The following is a 13,580-nucleotide window of genomic DNA, read 5'->3' on the forward strand; positions in this document are numbered from 1 at the left end:
GACTGCACCTAGGCACACGTCTCCTTGAGAAACAAAATACAAAGAAACTGTGAGGGACTCAAAATAACTTTGTGCATGGACTATTGGGGAAAATTACGGATGACATGATACAAAAAGAACAAAAAAACCAGCTGCCCCTTCTGAAGAGCCTGGAGCAAAAACAGGGTGTCAGGAGCCAAAGCAGGGTACTGCACATGCCCTCTGCACAGAATACCACCAAAGGGTTGGGCAAGCAGCCTAAGTCGCTCTTCCAGCCTGACCCCTGGACACACCCCTACCCTCAATCCCTGTAAGGAATGAAGTTGCCCCACCTCATGGAGCAAGCATGGGAACCTGCTGTCTGTTCTCACTCCTCTGCTGCAACAGGGGCCCCCGTAAAGCCATGCCTGAATTTCTTGGGCTTCCCTGATGGTTCAGAAGGTAAAGAATTTGCCTGCAATGCAAGAGACCTGAGTTCGATCCCTGGGTTGGGAAGATCCCCTGGAGGAGGGCATGGCAACCCACTTCAGTATTCTTGCCTGTGGAATTCCATGGACAGAGGAGCCTGGTGGGCAACAACAGTCCATGGGATCACAAAGAGTCAGACACAACTGAGCAACTAACACTTTCACTTTCTTGAATTTCTTATCTGGGCACTTATCAATTTCTACTGGTTGGGGAAAGACCAAGAATTCTGATCTGTATCATTACTGATATGACTCACTGCAGGCTCAGATGACGGTCAGTATTTTTTAGCAATAAAATGTTTTTTATTAAGGTATGTGCATTTTTAATGTAGCTCGGTGGTAAAAAATCTGCCTACTAGTACAGGAGATACAGGAGACACAGGAGATGCCAGTTTGATCCCTGGGTCAGGAAGATCCCCTAGTGTGGTAAATGGTAACCCACTCCAGTATTCTTGCTGGGGAAATCCCATGGACAGAGGAATTTGGTGGGCTAGAGTCACTAAGAGTCAGACATGATTGAACACGCATGCACAAGTACATTGTTTAGACATAAAGCTAATACTACACACTTAATAAACTACAGCACTGTGTAACCATAGCTATTATATGCACTGAGAAAACAAAAAAATTCCTATGACTCACTATATTGCTATATATGCTTTATTGCAGTGGTCTGGACCAAACCTTCAGTATCTCCAAGGTATGCCTGTACTAAAGTCTGATCCTCACAGACCAGTCGATGCTATTTCAGGAGACAGAGATCAAGAGGACATAAGTAACTTTTCCCCACGTCATACAGTTAGCAAATAACAGAGCAATAATTCCAACAGACAGTCTAATTTCATTAGACAGTGCTTCTCAAATTTGAATGTATTAAGAATCAATTGAAGAACTTGGTAAAGCACACATCCCTGACCTCCATTCTCTGGGATCCTCATCTGAGATCTAGGGTGAACACCAGAGAAGGCGATGGCACCCCACTCCAGTACTCTTGCCTGGAAAATCCCATGGAAGGAGGAGCCTGGTGGGCTGCAGTCCATGGGGTCACTAGGAGTCGGGCACGACTGAGCGACTTCACTTTCACTTTTCACTTTCATGCAATGGAGAAGGAAATGGCAACCCACTCCAGTGTTCTTGCCTGGAGAATCCCAGGAACGGGGGAGCCTGGTGGGCTGCCGTCTGTGGGGTCGCACAGAGTCGGACACGACTGAAGCGGCTTAGCAGCAGCAGCAGCAGCAGCATGAACACAGGCTAGTCAGTATCCCCCGTATATCAAACTTTGTTTAACAAGTTATTTTTGGTTAACAAGATTCATTTCATGGCTCTCTTCATTGGGCAGTAGCCCAGAGATTAAGATGCTGTGAGAATTAAGACATCCAGATTCTAAGACAGTTGATGCAACCAGATAAGTAAATGTTGGCAAGTCTATTTCCCAGTTCCCGTGCATCCCATAAAGAAAGAGAGAACTTGTCTTTCTACTATAAACCTCCTGTGTGAGCCAACTAGGTGCTATGAAACCAAGTGCCAAGGTGCAAAGGTATGTTGTTCAGTTGCTAAGTCATGTCTGACTCTTTGTGATTCCATGAACTGCAGCACACCAGGCTTCCTTGTCCTTCACCATCTCTCAGAGTTTGCTCAAACTCATTGAGTTGGTGATACCATCTCATCTTCTGTCGTGCCCTTCTCCTCCTGCCTTCAATCTTTCCCAGCATCAGGGTCTTTTCCAATGAATTGGCTCTTGGCATCAGGTATGAGAGATCAACAAAATGATAAAATTAAAACATTCTTAAAACTACGTAACATGTCAAAAGGAATATAGGAGATGAACTGTCCCATAAAAATGCATAGGGCATATATGAGACAGAATTGATAAAATTAGCAGCAACATATTAAAGGAACAGGAATGGGGGTGAAGAGAAAAACACAAACGCCCCCTACTAAAAAAAAAAAAAAAGAAAGAAGAATCAGTTTATAGGATTAGAACTTGATTAAACAGAATCATTTGTTCAAGCCAGAATTCACATCTTTGGAGCAAATACAATGAACATGCTCTTGTGATTTTAATCAGAGATGTACCACACAAAACAGGAATATCTTTCCAATATTAATCAGAGGTAATGTCCTGGAGCGCTCCCTCAAAGAGGTCTGAACTACAAACTGTATATATCAAGTTGCAAGTAGGTAGGCAGAGTGTGGAATGGAGATTCCTTGGCAGGACACTTACTGGGGGAAAATCTCCAGATTTACACATCCCTGTGGACAGAGGGAGAGAAACAGGTTTGTACACCTAGAGAAGCTGGGTTGGAAGGCAGTCACAAGAGAGTCTTCGGCTAATCCCATGGTAAATCCCAAAACTGGGATGGCCCTTCAGAGTTGTCCCAGTGTGGAGAGAGGTGCCTGATAGTTACCATTCCCACAGCTATTGGTTCTTATGTGTGGGCTGTTCATGGGCGAAGTCAATTCTTAGAGAGGGCACACGGTAGGGCTGTCTGTGGGTGACTCCCAGCTACTGCGGAAGTACGTTCTGCGTTGTAGAAAGGAACCTGGGTAGCACATCACAGCATCCACTCAAGCAATCATCTGCGAGTTAGGCAGTTAAGTTCCAGTCCTATTCATCTGGTAACCTGCTCACAATAGGCAAGATTTCTTTCCTAATGATTATAATGATATTCCCATAGCTGAGTGATCCTATACCCTAAATGCAGCATGTTCTGTGATATCTATTCATTCAGTCAGATGAAGCCAGGACAAAATCAGGTATTTTCATATATGATTAGATTAAAACCTGCAAACCACATTCTTACTCTGGGGCCAGGCTAATGAGTTACTTCATTACATAGCTCAGTAAATTCCGTAACATGACGGGTAATTCTAGGAAATAACCAAAAGATGGCAGTGTATACACATGACTGTTAAATTTCTTTGGGTGCCAGGGAAAACCGAAAATCTAAGCTAGTTTGTCTCCCAAACGTTGTTCTAAAGATGAGCTAAATAATTTACACAAAATTCTAAAAAGAAAAATCCACTTTTTGTTGGTGATGTAATTGCACACAGATATAGTGAATGTAAGGAACCAAATGAATTAGCAGGTTACCAAATGAATAGGACTGGAACTTAACTTCCTAACTCACAGGTGATTGCTTGAGTGGATGCGGTGATGTGCTACCCAGGTTCTTTAAGTGGATGTACACAATGAGAAAACGAGTGTTAGGGAGATAAAATGCCCCACACCTGCTGATAAAGAGGTTCTCCATCTTGTGTAATAGCTGTTCCTGACATCTGCGTGATAACATATCTGAGACTCAGTTTCCTCTTTTGAAATGGGGATAATAGCACCTCCCTTGTAGAGCTGCTGCCAAGAAAAAATAAGGGAAATGTTTATATACAGATCCTGATATTGTATTCACTATTCATGTTTACTTTTCACATGTCAATTGGCATACTAACACTATACCTGCTTCTCATCCAAGTTGTCGTTTATTAATTGCGTGTGTAGTACCACATTTAGAACTTCACAATTGTATTGCATGGGGTATCTTATTAAATCTTTGGAGCAAGCTTTGAGTATGAACAAATGGGTCACATTTACAGATGCAGAAGCTGAAATACAAAGAGATCAAAAATCATGCCAAAGGTAAAACTGCTTATAAATGATTAGAATGAATTCCTAATCCTGGTTGCATTTACGAGAAGGCATAGTGCCAGGGACAGGGAAGAAAGAATTAAAGCAGGAAACAATACCTCTGACTTTTAACTTCATCTTCTCTCCACAATCCCTCGTGACACAGTGTGTTCACCTCAGGCTTCTGAATTACTCACATTCACATTCTCCTGATGTGAGGCAGAAATCAGCATGGCCTGGATTGCTGAAGACTTACATTGCTTGACATGGAGAAGCAGCTCTATGACATTAGTTGGCCACTGCAGATTTTAAACGTATTAAAGCCAAGGGATGTATACACGTTTCTGTGTTCTTCTAAGTTGTATTCATCTTATCGGTGTGGAGAGTTCAGATAAGAGTTCGAGTATTTTTGAGAGAAGAGACAGACATTGTGAAGATGAAGGCAGGGACAATTGTTGGGTGGACTCCCCAGATTTGACTGCTACATACCGTGAACTACTCTGAACTGGCAGTCATGGCCACTCCATTGAGAACCTGAGATGCAGGAGGCGACTGGGGTTGAAATAGAGGGAGGAGACTGAAACTGCACAATTGTAGACCACGGAGACAGTGTGGGACTCAGATCTATAAACTAGCAATGCAGGTCTTCTCATCCCAGGGAAAGGTAGACCACCCTGGAATACCATGCTCACTCAGGAGCCCACACCATGAGTGGATGGCTAAGTGAATAAATGTTTCTATCAAGGGCATGCATGGTGAGCACCTCTGAGTGGCTGGTTTCAAGGCACCAGCCTTGTTACAACTCTTCAGCTCAGTTCAGTTCAGTTCAGTCACTCAGTCGTGTCCGACTCTTTGCGACCCCGTGGACTGCAGCACACCAGGCCTCCCTGTCCATCACCAACTCCTGGAGTTTACCCACACTCATGTCCATTGAGTCGGTGATGCCATCCAACCATCTCATCCTCTGTTATCCCCTTCTCCTCCTGCCTTCAATCTTTCCCAGCATCAGGGTCTTTTCAAATGAGTCAGTTCTTGGCATCAGGTGGCCGAAGTATTGGAGTTTCAGCTTCAACATCAGTCCTTCCAATGAACACTTGGGACTGATCTCCTTTAGGGTGGACTGGTTGGATCTCCTTGCAGTCCAAGGGACCCTCAAGAGTCTTCTCCAACACCACAGTTCAAAAGCATCAATTCTTTGGCACTCAGCTTTCTTCACAGTCCAACTTTCACATCCATACATGACTACTGGAAAAACCATAGCCTTGACTAGATGGACCTTTGTTCGCAAAGTAATGTCTCTGCTTTTGAATATGCTGTCTAGGTTGGTCATAACTTTCCTTCCAAGGAGTAAGCGTCTTTTAATTTCTTGGCTGCAGTCACCATCTGCAGTGATTTTGGAGAACAAAAAATAAAGTCTGCCACAGTTTCCACTGTTTCCCCATCTACTTGCCATTAAGTGATGGGACTGAATGCCATAATCTTTGTTTTCTGAATGTTGAGCTTTAAGCCAACTTTTTCACTCTCCTCTTTGACTTTCATCAAGAGGCCTTTTAGTTCTTCTTCACTTTTTACAACTCATAAGCCTCTCTGGTTTGCTTTCAACCTTTTCCATCCAGCTCAGCCTGCTATTGGCAGAGACTAAAATGACTGATCTGATTGCAAAGTTTGCATGTCAACTCCTCACCAAACATGAGTTCCACAAATTTATTCATGACAGGAGAGAATATTGCCAGGACAGATACAACTGAGTTTGCCTCCTCTTATAGGATGTCATTTACAAGATCAGTGACGTATTTTTTAAATAAAAACAAGAAAATATCCTTGAATAATACGCCAAATTTTTGTAGAATTAGCCCTATTTCCTCTTTTCAGAGTATTTTTGGAAGTCATTAGAAACAGACAGATTGAATTTCATGGTCAAATGCAATTGAAAGCTGTTGCTATGAATCTATTTTTTGAAGGAGGAACGGACATCGCCAGATGAGAACATAGTCACTAACTATTATAAACAGGCAAACTGTGCACTGGAAAATGTACACATTGCTTCAGTGGCTATAAGCATATGTGACGAAAAGGTGGGAACAACTGAAATCATTCTACCCGCTTGTTGCAAATTACACTTTCTGAATTACTTATAACTAAAATGACTTATAATTTGGAATCCATTGAAATATGGTTCCCTCAATATATGACTTGGGGCTTCACTAGAGCCTCAGTGGTAAAGAATCCACCTGCCAATGCAGAAGATGCAGGTTCGATCCCTGGGTTGGGAATATTCTCTGGAGAAGGAAATGGCTACCCACTCTAGTATTCTTGGCTGGAAGATCACCTGGACAGAGAAGCCTGGCAGGCTACAGTTCATGGGGTCACAAAGAGTTGGACACGACTTGGTGACTAAACAAAAACAACAACCCCATTATAGTACAGAGATTCCCATAAAACAAACCATGTTTACCATTATATGGCATTAATGTTCAGTGGTATAAAGTCAGTTCACATCGTTGTACAACCATCATGATCATTCGTCTACAGAACATTTTAATCTTCCTAAACTTAACATCTGTCCCCAGGAAACAATAACTCTTCATTTTCCCCTTCCCCCAGTTCTTGGAATGTATACTCAACTTTCTGTATTTATCAGTCTGATTATCCTAAGTTCCTCATAGAAGTGGAAACATACGTATTTGTCTTTTTGTGATTAGCTTATTTCATAAAGCAAATACATTCAAATATGTGCTCTTTCATTTTGCAGCGTATGTCAGAATATCAATCCTTTTTAATGCAGAATTCCATATTATGTAATATGCCACCTTTTGTTTATACACTTGTTGTCAATGACCATTTGGGTTGTTTATACCTTTTGGCCTTTAAGATTATGCCACCATGAACATGTGTGAGCAAATGTCTCTGAGTTCCTGCTTTTTGCTGGATCATTGGTAATTCTTTTTTAAATTTTTGGGGAAACAACTGTACTCTTTTCCACAGCAACTGCATGATTTACATTACCGCCCACAGCAGCAGAGCAACTTCATGTTCACTTTTTTCACTTTTCAATTTATCTATTTTTCCTGTCTTGCCTGTGCTTCAGGTCTCACAGAAGAATTCACTGTTAAATCCACTGCCATGAAGCTTTTCCTTTAAGAGTTTTACAGTCTAGCTCTTATGTTTAGGTCTTCAATCCATTTAGAGTTAATTTTTAATATGGTATAAAATGAGGGTACAGTTTCTGTCCTTACCATATGTATATTCAGTTTGTCCAACACCACTCGTTGAAAAGACTGTCTTTCTCCATAGCATTGAATGATGTAGGATCCTTCTTGAAAATCATTTTGTCATATGTTTTAAGGGTTTATTTCTGGGTTTTCTGTCTTTTCCATTATACTGTATATCTGTCTTTATGCTGAAACTACATTGCTTTTTTAAATGTTTTGTTTTTTGACAAACTGGTTCATTTTTTATTTTTATTAACATTTTATTGAAATACAGTTGATTTGCAATATCATAATAGTTTCAAGTGTACAACATAGTGAATCACAATTTTAAAAGTTTACATTTCATTTATAGTTATTACAAAATATCAGTAATATTATTACCTGTGCTGTACAATATATCCTTGTAGCTTATTTTATACATAGTAGTTTGTGCCTCTTACACCTTACTCTATCTTGTCCCTCCCCGCATTCTTCTCCTGACTGGTAAACATTAGTTTATTCTCAATATCTGTGAGTCGGTTTCTTTTTTGTTATCTTCACTAGTTTGTTGTATTTTTTAGACTCCATATATAAGTGACATCATACAGTAGTTGTATTTCTCTGTCTGACTTATTTCACTTAGCATAATACTCTCCAAGTCCATCCCTGGTGCTGCAAATGGCAAACGTTTATTCTTTTTATGGTTGAGTAGTATTCCATTGTACATATATACTGCATCTTCTTTATCCATTCAACTGTTAATGAACTCTGAGGTTGCTTCCATATCTTGGCTACTGTAAGTAATTCTGCTTTGAATATCTGGATACATATATCCTTTCCAATTACTGTTTTTTGTGTTTTCTTCAGATATATACCCAGAATTACTGGTTCATGTTGTATTTATATTTTTAGAGGAAATTCCATACTGTTTTCCATAGTGGCTATGCCAACTTATATTATGACAACTAAAAGCTGTCACTTGTCGTCTGGTTTGGCAAGAATTGAGTGATTAGCCACTGTAGTTGATGACCTTCAACACTGAAAGGAGTTCAGGGTGGAGATCAGGAATGAGGCACTCTGTGATCTGGGAAAACTGGCAGAACAGGCCTCTAAATAGTGAGATATTGTCAGGAGAAAATTTTATGGACACAATTTCTTGCATTTTCTCATATTTAGAAAAGCTTTAAAATCATTATCAGAGACTTACATACGCTCCTTGAGACTAGCAGCAATCTTCTACTGAAACATGTGCCAAAATTACATATATATACTAATGTCCCCCCACCATCTCTTTGGAGCAGTTTGTCAGAGCTTCCTGAGAGTCTGTCTCCCAGGCTATAGCTCTCAATAAGCCCCAAATAAAACTGAACTCACAGCTCAGTGAGTGCATTCTTTTTTCAGTTGACAATGCCTACTAACAGGATACAAGGGTTTCCTTTTTTCCAGATCCTCAAATGCTAGTATATTCTCTTTTGATGATAACCATTCTGACAGGTGTGAGGTGATATATCTTTATGGTTTTGACTTCTCTGATGATTGGCAATGTTGAGCATTTTCTCCTATGCCTGTTGGCCGTGTGTACATCTTCTTTGTCAAAATGTCTTTCCGGGTCTTCTGCCCATTTTTAATTGGGTTGTTTGTGTTTTTGATATTGAATTGTATGAGCTATTTGCATATTTTGGCTATTAACCACTACTTGGTCATTTGCAAATATCTATAGATTATGTTTTAGATTATCTTTTGTTGGTGGTTTCCTTTGCTGTGTAAAAGCTTTTAAGGCTAACTAGGTCCTATTTGCTTATTTTTTATTTGATTTCCTTTGTCTGAGGTGGCAGATCCAAAAATTTATTGCTACGATTTATGTCATGGAGTGTTCCATCTGTTTTCTTCTAGTTTTATAGTTTCCAGTCTTCCATTTAATTCTTTAATCAATTTGAATTTACTTTGTATATAGTGTGAGAAAATGTTCTCATTTAATTCTTTGACATGTAGCTGTCCCAGAACCACTTACTGAAGAGACCATCTTCTCTCCATTATATATTCTTTCCCCCTTTGTCATAGATTAATTAAACAGAATTATTTTCAACTCTCTGTCCAGTTCCACTGATCTGTGTGTCTGTTTTGGTGCCAGTACTATATTCAATTAATATAACTTTGTACACATTGTGTTTATACAATACACCATATGCATTTAAAATTACATTTTGTTTATAGTCAACTCTGGGCAAATATTTATAAATTAATTGCATACAATGTTTTTTTATTTCTGCTTTTCATGTGTTTATAGAAATTATAATGAATACATGGAATCACTTCCAACTTAGTAATATTTACCTTGCAATTGTAAGGAGATCAAACCAGTCCATCCTAAAGGAAATCGGTCCTGAATATTCATTGGAATGATTGAGGCTGAAACTGAAGCTCCAATACTTTAGGCACCTGATGTGAAGAACTGACTCATTGGAAAAGACCCTGATACTGGGAAAGATTGAAGGCAGAAGTGAACGACAGAGGATGAGACAGTTGGATAGTATCACCAACTCGATGAACATGAGTTTGAACAAGCTCCAGGAGTTGGTGATGGACAGGGAAGCCTGGTGTGCTATAGACGACTGAGCGACTGGACTGGCTGACCTGCAATTAATGAGGCTGAACTCTGTGCTTGCTTTGCTATGATATATGAAAGCACATGGGATGTTACAGGGCAAATTTTTTAAGACATTGAATATACTTCTTTAGCCATAAAATATTAATTATAAAATGTTATATAAACATTCTAAAAATTATATATGATTTTTATTATGCAGACTGTTTTTTACTATATCACAACTGTGATTAAACATCAGCCCAAAATCACTGCAGATGGTGACTGCAGCCATGAAATTAAAAGACGCTTACTCCTTGGAAGGAAAGTTATGACCAACCTAGACAGCATATTCAAAAGCAGAGACATTACTTTGCCAAGAAAGTTTCATCTAGTCAAGGCTATGGTTTTTCCTGTGGTCATGTATGGATGTGAGAGTTGGACTGTGAAGAAGGCTGAGGGCCGAAGAATTGATGCTTTTGAACTGTGGTGTTGGAGAAGACTCTTGAGGGTCCCTTGGACTGCAAGGAGATCCAACTAGTCCATTCTGAAGGAGATCAGCCCTGGGATTTCTTTGGAAGGAATGATGCTAAAGCTGAAACTCCAGTACTTTGGCCACCTCACGCGAAGAGTTGACTCATTGGAAAAGACTCTGATGCTGGGAGGGAATGGGGGCAAGAGGAGAAGGGGACGACAGAGGATGAGACGGCTAGATGGCATCACTGACTCGATGGACCTGAGTCTCAGTGAACTCCGGGAGTTGGTGATGGACAGGGAGGCCTGGCGTGCTGCGATTCATGGGGTCGAAAAGAGTCGGACACAACTGAGCGACTGATCTGATCTGATCTGATCTAGGATGATGAAAAAGTTTGTTTTAGGAACACTCAGTAGTTGGTTGTCCTAGTCACATTCTCGGATTTCCTACTGAAAGTTGTGAATTCTGCAAAAAATAAAAAACCACACACTGTCAGATGCCAGCATCAGTTGCTCATGTATGCTCACCTTACAGGTGCCCAGGAGACAAACACACTGCCCAGTTTTCATCTCGCACTTCCCCAATGGGCTCACCTATTGACCAGGGATTTAGGATGCTATTATGAAGCCAGTCAGTTGCACGTGCCTACACTGTGGGCAGGAAACAGGGTGTTTCCCTAATAAAACCAGGAAGTGTGTTGACTAACTCAAGTGGGAGCCACTTGTATTTTCCTCTTAGCCACCAGCACAGTCTACACTCCCTTCTTCCTGTTGGTGCCATCTATAACCTAAGGCATCTTCCCTGCAAACAACTGTCATTTCCTGACAAATGGAAGAAAAATCTGAAGTCCCACACAGCTGTCTGCCTTGCCATTGATGTTATAGCATAATAGTTATGGGAGTCTGGGATCCCTGGCCCATGGCGTGTAATTGTAAGACACTTACACAGGTTTGTGGAGTTCTTTTTGACTTTTAATTAACCAATTCCTTAGTCTTACAATGAAAATACTCAGAGCAAAATTTCTTAAATGTTGTAAATGCATCTTTTGAAAAACAAATCTGTTAATGAGCTTGACCCTCTGGCTTCTACACAGTATTTGGTTACAATTTTAACTGCAAGAATCACTTCAGAAATATTATTTTGAAACAAATGGTTTTTATAACACATTGTTTTGTTTGTTTTAGAAGGTGACTGCCTACAATTTGGTTCCTTTGGAAAAAATAAAACATAACATAACCTTAGCAAGACATCAATCCTCTCCTAGGATTTGTTTGACATAGAAATGGTTTATCTTTTTTATTTATAATGATTCTTTTTTTAACTTAAAAAATAATTTATTTTTGGCTGTGCTGGGTCTTCATTGCTACATGGGCTTTTCTTTAGTTGCAACGAGTGGGGGCTGCTCTCTAGTGGCAGGGTGTGGGCTTCTCATTACGGTGGCTTCCCTTGTGGAGCGTGAGCTCTAGGACATGCAGGTTTCAGTAGCTGTGGCACATGGGTTCCATAGTTGCAGCTTCCAGGCTTTAGAGCACAGGTTCAATAGTCATGGCACATGGGTTTAGTTGCTTTGCAGCACGTGGGATCTTCCCAGCTCAGGGATCGAACTTGTGTCTCCTGCACTGGCAGGCAGATTCTTCACCACTGAACCACCAGGGAGGCCCCTTTAATGATTCTTATTTACTTCATTTTAGTAATATTAAAGTCCCTATCTAAGACTTATATCATAGGTTAGTTTTATGCAGGGCTTACCTTAATCAATAACTGATAACAGAGATTGGTAATTTGCATGCAAAAGTCCTACAAGAGTATCTGTTTGTGACGTGGGCAATTCAGCCATTTAATTTTGGCCACATGTTTATCTGTTGTAGAAAAGGACAAATAAATAAGGAAGTCAATAAAATAATAAGCAGATAAAATACAAACTTTAAAAGGTATGCATTGCTCATATAACTGCAATGTATTGCAAAACTTTTTAGCTTTTTGAAACTAGTTCTACAGTGACTCATGTGTTACAAGCACATAACTTCCCCTTCTTTGTCTTTAAGAACAATCCCAAGTGCTTACTAAAAATGTTTAGAATGAAAAAAAAATGGCTTTTAAACTTTACAATTCACTAGAATTTTTGAAAGAGAGATTGATTGCTTCATAAAAAGTAAGCCTAATATTTACTGAGAGATTAGTCTCTATTGGTCATAAAACAAGTGATTCAGTTAGCTTATACTCATATAGATTTTTACCTCAGTACCCAGAACTCTGTACATTTCACAGAGAAATGTATACTTCACATATATTGTCAACAGAAAAGTTAAATGAAACTAAAATGAGCAAAATATGTTAAATGCCTTATTAATAGAATAATAGGTTATATCCATATCTTATTACTTAAATCAAAGTCTTGTTTTCAACATCTACAAAATTTAAGAACAGCCATTGAGAAATAAAAACAGCTGAGGAGTCACTAAAAGACCAGCTGGATTTGTGAGGAGGGTGCCTGCAGCAGGGTAAGGAGGGTAACGGGGAGTTACTAACCAATGGGTATAGAGTTTCAGTTATGCCAAATAAGTCCTAGAGACCAACTATACACCATTGTTCCTATGGTTAGCAATTCTGTGTTGTGTACTCAAAAATTTTCTAAGAGGATATATCTTATTAAGTGTTCTAATCACTTAAAAAGTAATAAATGAAAAGGGTAGAAGAAAACTTTGAAGATAATGGGTGTGCTTATGGTGTTAAGTTGTGGTGATGGTTACATGAGTGTATCTCCCATCTCATCAAGTTGTATACCTCAAATATGTACAGCTTTCCATATGTCAATCATATCTCAATAAAGTGTTTCATTTTAAAAAAAGAGAGAGACAGAAGAAACTGTGGGGGAAAAATAGACATGATGGAGAAGCAGTTATTGGATATCTTGACAAACAAAATCCGAAAACTTCTGGGCCAGAGCAACAGCAGGATATAGCACTGTCTACACACCTATGTAAACATAGGTAAATATTTGCTACAATAAAACACACATTTCAGGATGACGTAGACATGGGGTGACAGGAATAAAAGCAGTGAAAGTGACAAGGAGGCCTCCTCTGTTTACGCTTTTCTCTCGTATCAACAACTACTAAACATCATGCGTGCATGCTCAGTCACTTCAGTCATGTCCAACTCTTTGTGACTCCACAGACTGTAGGCACCAGGCTCTTCTGTCTATGGGATTCTCCTGGCAAGAATACTGGAGCGGGCTGCCCCTTCCTCCAGGGGATCTTCC

This window comes from Bubalus kerabau, chromosome 3 (genome assembly GCF_029407905.1).
Source record: "Bubalus kerabau isolate K-KA32 ecotype Philippines breed swamp buffalo chromosome 3, PCC_UOA_SB_1v2, whole genome shotgun sequence".
Classification (NCBI taxonomy): Eukaryota; Metazoa; Chordata; class Mammalia; order Artiodactyla; family Bovidae; genus Bubalus; species Bubalus kerabau.